Source organism: Piliocolobus tephrosceles, chromosome 8 (assembly GCF_002776525.5).
Source record: "Piliocolobus tephrosceles isolate RC106 chromosome 8, ASM277652v3, whole genome shotgun sequence".
Taxonomy (NCBI): Eukaryota; Metazoa; Chordata; class Mammalia; order Primates; family Cercopithecidae; genus Piliocolobus; species Piliocolobus tephrosceles.
The window spans coordinates 133,873,117-133,880,054 of NC_045441.1; the positions used below are offsets into that span (position 1 = coordinate 133,873,117).

At 35.0% G+C, this 6,938-nt stretch overlaps 1 pseudogene; it reads left to right on the forward strand.

The window, feature by feature from the left end:
• The first annotated feature begins 1,853 nt into the window (after positions 1–1,853).
• LOC111525585 lies at positions 1,854–3,456 on the forward strand (annotated as a pseudogene).
• Positions 3,457–6,938: the final 3,482 nt, after the last annotated feature.

Here is a 6,938-nt window from a genome sequence, read left to right on the forward strand (position 1 = left end):
TTTTTTTTTTTTTTTGTATTTTTAGTAGAGATGAGGTTTCACTGTGTTGGCCAACTGGTCTGGAACTCCTGACCTCGTGGTCTGCCCGCCTCAGCTTCCCAAAGTGCTGGGATTACAAGTGTGAGCCACCGCACCTGGCCCCTTCTGTTTCACTCTCTGGGATTTCCCATCTGATCTTGAATTCAAAAGAACATTTTGTAGCCATGAAAAAATTAGTCATAATAATTTAAAATTCCTGTCAGATAACGTTAACGTCCATGTCATATCTGAGTGTGGTTCTGTTGATTGCTTTGTCTTTGTCAATGTGTTGTTCCATATTGCCTTTTTATGGACCTCATATTTTTTTTGTTGGGAGCTGGACATTTTATGTAGGACATAGAACTGAGCTAAATAAGTTTTAAGGCTAGTAATAGAAATGACTTTCTTTCTACTCTTCATAGATTCAAAGCTGTGAACTTGCAGTCTGCTTAGATTTTTTGTGTTAAAAGAATGGGAGCCGTGTTCTTTCCAGTTCACATCCTGATCAGAAGCTCAGAAGTATCCTTGGAAAGTTTAAGCAGGGGCATTATATGAGCTGATTGATTTATACTCTAAATGTTATGCTGAGTCCTGGTGTTAACTGGATGGCAGGAAAACAAAAGAAGACATGGGAATACCACTTAAATTAAGAGACTATTGCAGTAGTTAAGTAGTTAAATTATCTTAGTTTGGGTTCAGAAATATATTGTTGCAAAAAATATTGGCCTACTTAACAGATTGAGTTAAAATATTGTATAAGGTGATTAGATACAAGCCAGTTGAATGTTCAAGGATATCCGCCAGAAACCTCTTGACTCCATTTTTACAAAAGTTGATCTGTAGCCCCTATACATGGCAATGATATGTATAGGATCGTGTATAGGATCATAATAGACCCACATAGGAATGAGGGGTCTATTAAAAGCTACTTCTAATTAATAAAAGTGAAACAAAGTCACCTGCCCCAAACCAGATTATAGTAGTCCTTACTCTGCATTTCCACAGGGGCTACCCGTTGCAGTTCTCTGAGTATCCAACACTTTTCTGGGATTTTAGTCCCTGTCTACCTCTCTTCACTCACCTTCCTTCATTCTTTGTTTATTCTCTAAGCTCCAGTATTCTTTCTAGGTTTTCAATACCACAGGCTGACTATAGCTTTAGGATTCTTGCTGCATCTAACCTATTTGCCTAGGCCATTCACACCTGTGACTAAAGATGCTGTGAATTGCAATATATCAAGAAGAAAATGGATATAAAATTTCAATGAAGTGTTTTATTAGCTAATAAATCTACAATCTAGAAGCAGCTATGCACTGCCCTTTAGGCAACATTGTTTATCCATAGATGATCATGAACACACGTTGACAAAAGCGAACAATCTGGCAAAAATCCATTAGATCCTTCAGTGACAGTAGTTCCTGGACCATTCTGGTTCTTCTCCAAATGCTTTAGTTGGGTCTTTTGAAAATATGAAGTGTACAATACTTTATATTGTTACTGGGGCTTTCTCAGGATGTGTGCTGTAGACTAGTTTCACGCAGTTGACCTGGGCTTGAAAACTTGGGAAAAGGTTAGTTCCTGTTATCTCCCATGATCTCAGTTTTCATTGTCTCATTCTTTATTCTTCTCTTAATTTTGTTTCAGAATGTTTTTATTTCTGGCTCTCATGGATCAAATCAGGATTTCCTAAAATACGTATTGTGACAATAAAAAGTGGAACATATTTTTATTTGGTAAAAGCCAAGGTTGCTTCTTCCAATGAGTATTAAATCTTCCCATCACCTTCATCCCATGCATACTGGGGCATCACTATGCACCATTAATATGAGTGGTGAATGTCTGGAGTAGGTATGAGGTCCTAAATGGCACAAGCATGATTGTCAGATAAATTGCACAACACCCATCCTGATTTGAATTTCAGACAAACAGTGAATGCTTTTGTAGTAAAATTATGTGCCAGATATTGAATGGGAAGTACTTATAGTAAAAGAGCATTCGCCGTTCAACTAAAATTCAAATTTATCTGGGAGTCCTCTGTTTTTATTAGTTAAATCTGGCAACCCTAGCCACACACACTGTCTTATCAAACTTCAAGAAACCTACCAAGCAAAAACTCTTTAAGTTTAGCTATTATTTCATTTAAAAAAATTGTCATTGCACAATGTATAATGAAGACACACAGTCTTTGGGCTGATCCAAGGTGGAAGTTTTGAGCACAGTTGCCCTACAGCCAGCGAGCCCTGCATCGCCTCCCGTGGAAGCCTGGGCCTGCTGAACAGCTTTCTCCCTTTGTCTCATAACCATGTTCACCAACAAGAATGTGAATTCACCAGCTGCCCAACTGAACAGATTCAAGAACAAGGGAAAAGACAGTACAGAAATGAGGCATTATAGCTGACCCACTATTGGCTCTTCTCACAGTTCCTGATATGTCATCTTTAGCATGTGGGTACTTATATAATCTTACCCAGACACTTAGAAACCTTTGTTGCAACAGAATCCTGCAGCCCCATTAGGTGCTGTTGAGAAAATTCTTCCTACTTTAGTTTGGCTCCTTCATCACAATAATCTAGAAGTATTAGTAGATACATGCTGGGCTGTTTCCTACCTTACTGATGGTCTGAATGAATGGATTGACATGGTCATGAAAACAGAAGTTGTGACCCAACTCATGAAGCTTCTAGGAGCTTCTGAATTGCCAGTCGTGACTTCTGCTCTGAATTGCCAATTGTGACTCCTGCACTAAGAGCCATAGGGAATATTGTCATTGGTACAGATGGACAGACTCAGGTTGTTATTGATGAGTGCAGGAGCACTCACCGTCTTTCCCAGCCTAAAACTAACGTTCAGAAGGAAGCTACATGGACTATGTCAACCATCGTAGCTGGCCTTCAGGACCAGAGACAGCAACCTGTGAATTACAGATTAGTCAGTGTTCTCTCTAAGGCAGATTTTAAGACACAAAAGGAAGCCGTAGGGGCTGTGACCAACTCTACAAGTGGTGGAACAGTTGAACAGATTGTATACCTTGTTCATTGTGGCATAATAGAACCATTGACAAACCCCTTAACTGTGAAAGATACCAAGATTATTCTGGTTACTCTGGACGCCATTTCAAATATCTTTCAGGTTGCTGAGAAACTAGGTGAAACTGAGAAACTTAGTATAATGATTGAAGAATGTGAAGGCTTAGACAAAATTGAAGCTCTACAAAACCATGCAAATGAGTTTGTATATAGGACTTCAATAAGCTTCACTGGGAAGTACTTTTCTGTAGAGGAAGAGAAAGATCAAAATGTGCCAGAAACTACCTCTGAAAGCTATACCTCCCATGTTCAGAATGAGACTCTTGCATATTTAACATTTAGATCATGTAAGCTGAGGCATACAGTTGTTGTGTCCTATGTTTGGTATAAGTTTGTGTTGCTGTTTCTCTAAGAACTATTTTTAAATGTGTTTTGTTATTGTAGCATTTTTTAACACTGAAACTATACTTGAACAGTTCCAGCATGTATATACCATATGAAGCTTATCCTCTGAATGGGTTTCGTATTTCTACGTGGCATTTCATATCTCTTGGCATCCTATAAATAAAGATTAAAGTCCATCCTTTTATTTACTTTGAAAAAAAATAACCAAGACTGTAAACCCATACGTCAATTTAAAAAATTAACTTATGGTTATGCTTTTCTAATAAATCAAATATTTAGATTCCCCATATTTTTATCTAGGTCTTATCTGTGGTCACACATAACTTCAATATAGACATAATCATACTGTATAACTTGTCGTATCTTTTTTTTCAGTTATATACATTTTTCACTTTGCTAAGTAGTTTTTATACTTGTAACTTTAATAGCTTCATGTTTTATGATTTTTATTAAGGAAAAATCTATTGTTAGATAGTCTGGCTTTTTATATTATACACTGCTGCATATAATAGTGTAAAATACTATTATGGCATATTATCCACATATTGTATTATTAAATGTTTTTATGCATGTGGCTTTTTACTTCTGGATGGTATATTTAGGATATCAATAAATGTAAATATTAGATGGCTATTGATTGAATGTTTGTTTCTCCCCAAAATTTACATGTTGAAACACTAATTCCCAGTGTGATGATATTTGGAGATAGGGCCTTTGGGAAGTGGTCATGAGGATAAAGCCCTCATGATGGAGTCAGTGACCTTCTAAGAGACACAAGAGACTGCCTGCCTGCCCCAGCCCCCACCACACTCTCTCTCTGCTATGTGAAAACATAACCAGGAAGAGGACCCTCACCAGAAACCACAATGGCTGTCACCTTGACTTTGGACTTTCTAGTCTCCAGAACTGTGAGAAATAAATTTCTGTTTAAGCCACCCAGTTTACATCATTTTTGTTATAGCAGTCCAAATGACAAAGACATTGATGGCAAGGTATAGCCATTTTAATAACATGTTGTAGATTACTTTCTAAATTGTCATGCCATTTTCACTCCTAACTTTGTTATGAGTTTTGTTTTAAATATATATTTATGATTTTATTTTACTTTGACAGATAAAACTATATGTACTTATTGTGTACAACATAATGTTGTAACGTGTATATACATTGTGGAATGACCATATGTATTACCACTAATAGTTATCATTTTTGTGGTGAGAAAACTTAACTCTCCTAGAATTTTTCTAGAATATGGTATATTGTTATTAACTATAGTTTCCATGTTGTACAATAGAAAGACAGATATGGCATAATCTCACTCATATGTGCACTAAAAAAGCTGATGTCACAGAACTAGAGAGTAGAAGGTGGTTGGTTACTTGGGGCCGGGGTGATTTGGCTGATGTTGATCAAAGGATAAAAAATTTCAGTTAGGTAGGAGAAATAAGTTCAAATATGTATATTTTTATACATAGACTCACTGATGTTATGTTTTCTTTTGGTAATTATTGCTTTAAGACTTTTTTTTTTTATCAAATCAACTTTTGGGATTTAAATGTTTTTGCTTATTTTAATTTATTCACTAAATAGCTGTGTGATGTATTACCTAGAAAGAAATTTTCTCAATAAATGATTTTGTCTTTATGTCTAAGTTTTATGCATTTTTGTATTATTTCATTCAATATTTTTTCAAAGCTAAGAAAGTTATTTTAAAAAATAGATAAATATTAAATTTATCTTAGCAATTTAGAATTCTTCTTTTCTTGTTTAATTTTTCTGGAATTTATTTTAGAGTAAAGTCCTTTCTCAGTTCCATTTTTCAAATGCGAAAATACAATTCTGTAGCATTTAGAAAAATAATTTTGAAAGAAGAGGTTTTTTAAATGAAACATTAATTAAAGGAGATGTGGCTCAAATGATCAACAGAGAAATAGGAAAATATTTACAAATGGTAATTTATTATAATTGTTGATAGATTTATTAAGTGGGAATAAGTAAAAGCAAGAAAATTCAAAAGGTTTTTGTTTGCAGTAAGATCATTAAAAACATCCATGTCTAAAAATTAAATCAGTCCCAAGAAAATCTTTACAGAAGCAACCCATTTTACCCTAAGATTTCAACAGTTTCTTGATTAGATTAACACAGTTCCCCAAATGTCCGCAGGAATTAGCCTAAATGATAGTCATTGTTAGAAAAGTTAATTTTTAGAGCTATGTAAGGATAAAAAGAAATGAATAAATTATGATGGAATTTAGAAAAAGTGCTATTGTTGAGTATGAATTTTTGACCTACTTGTCAAACACTCTAATATACTCATTTTCATATTAAAATAAACCTATGGAGTATTATCATTTTTATTTTATATACGAATTTGAGGTTTAGTAGTTAAGCAACTACACTCATACAAAGTGTCAGAATCCCTATTTAAATTCTAGTTTGCTTGAATGCAAAGCCTATTTTAAAAATCACTTTGCTATACTATTTAATACCTTAAAACATGGACAAAGATGCTTTCATATGAACATGACTGTATACAATTTTGCCTCATCTCCTACAAATATTCCATATAAGGTTATAATTTGGACCTAAGTTTCTTAAACTTTGATAAAATGGCAGTCCATCTGCACATTGATGAATGTTTCATTCAAAAGAGATAAACAAACAATATTGGGCACTTACATGGCACAGTTTGAGCATTATATAGTGAAAAGGTAATGATCTTGTATGGTACCTTCTCACAGGGAATTTCCCTTCTATGTAGGTTAGTTAGGTAAATAAGTTCAAGATGATATTACAGATTGTAGTAAACAATTTTGGGGTGCTTAAGTTGTTGCCCATGTTTCTGACAACTTTCTGTATCCAAAGGGTTTAGGCACTCATGCTGCGCATCTTCCCCGTTAGCTACTACTGGTTCATCCTGTGGCCCACTAATTCTAGCAGGTTCAACCATTCTCTATCAGTATGAGTTGAGCTCTGAATGCTAATGTAATCCTTGCATATTGCTAGACCATATAAATAAACACGAGCTATGTGGCAGTCATATGACAGTATGTGGCTGGAGAAAATGACAAAACTGGTTTGCAAAGATAGAAAATCAAACAGAAATGAATAAGGAGCCAAGATGAGAGACTGAGAAAGAAAATCCAATATATTTTTTCACATCCAGTCTTTTTTTCTGAGGGTGATTACATTCATTTTCTATTTCTATAATTACCACTTAACATTTGGTAGAGTTGTTGCCACTGAAATAAAAGTCTCAAATAATACATACCATAATAAGAGACTGTCCTGGATACAGAAGGCAGCAAAAAGAATACTGTCGTCAGTTTATTGTGGATGAGGGCTAGCGAACAGGCAGGACTTCATTGTTAGCTGAATTTTGAAAGATGAGCTGTGTCTAGCAGTCGAACAGACTAGAAAGTTGGGAAGAGAATTCTAAATACAGTTTGATAGAAAAGCAAAGACCATAAGGCTTGAGGTGGTGACGTG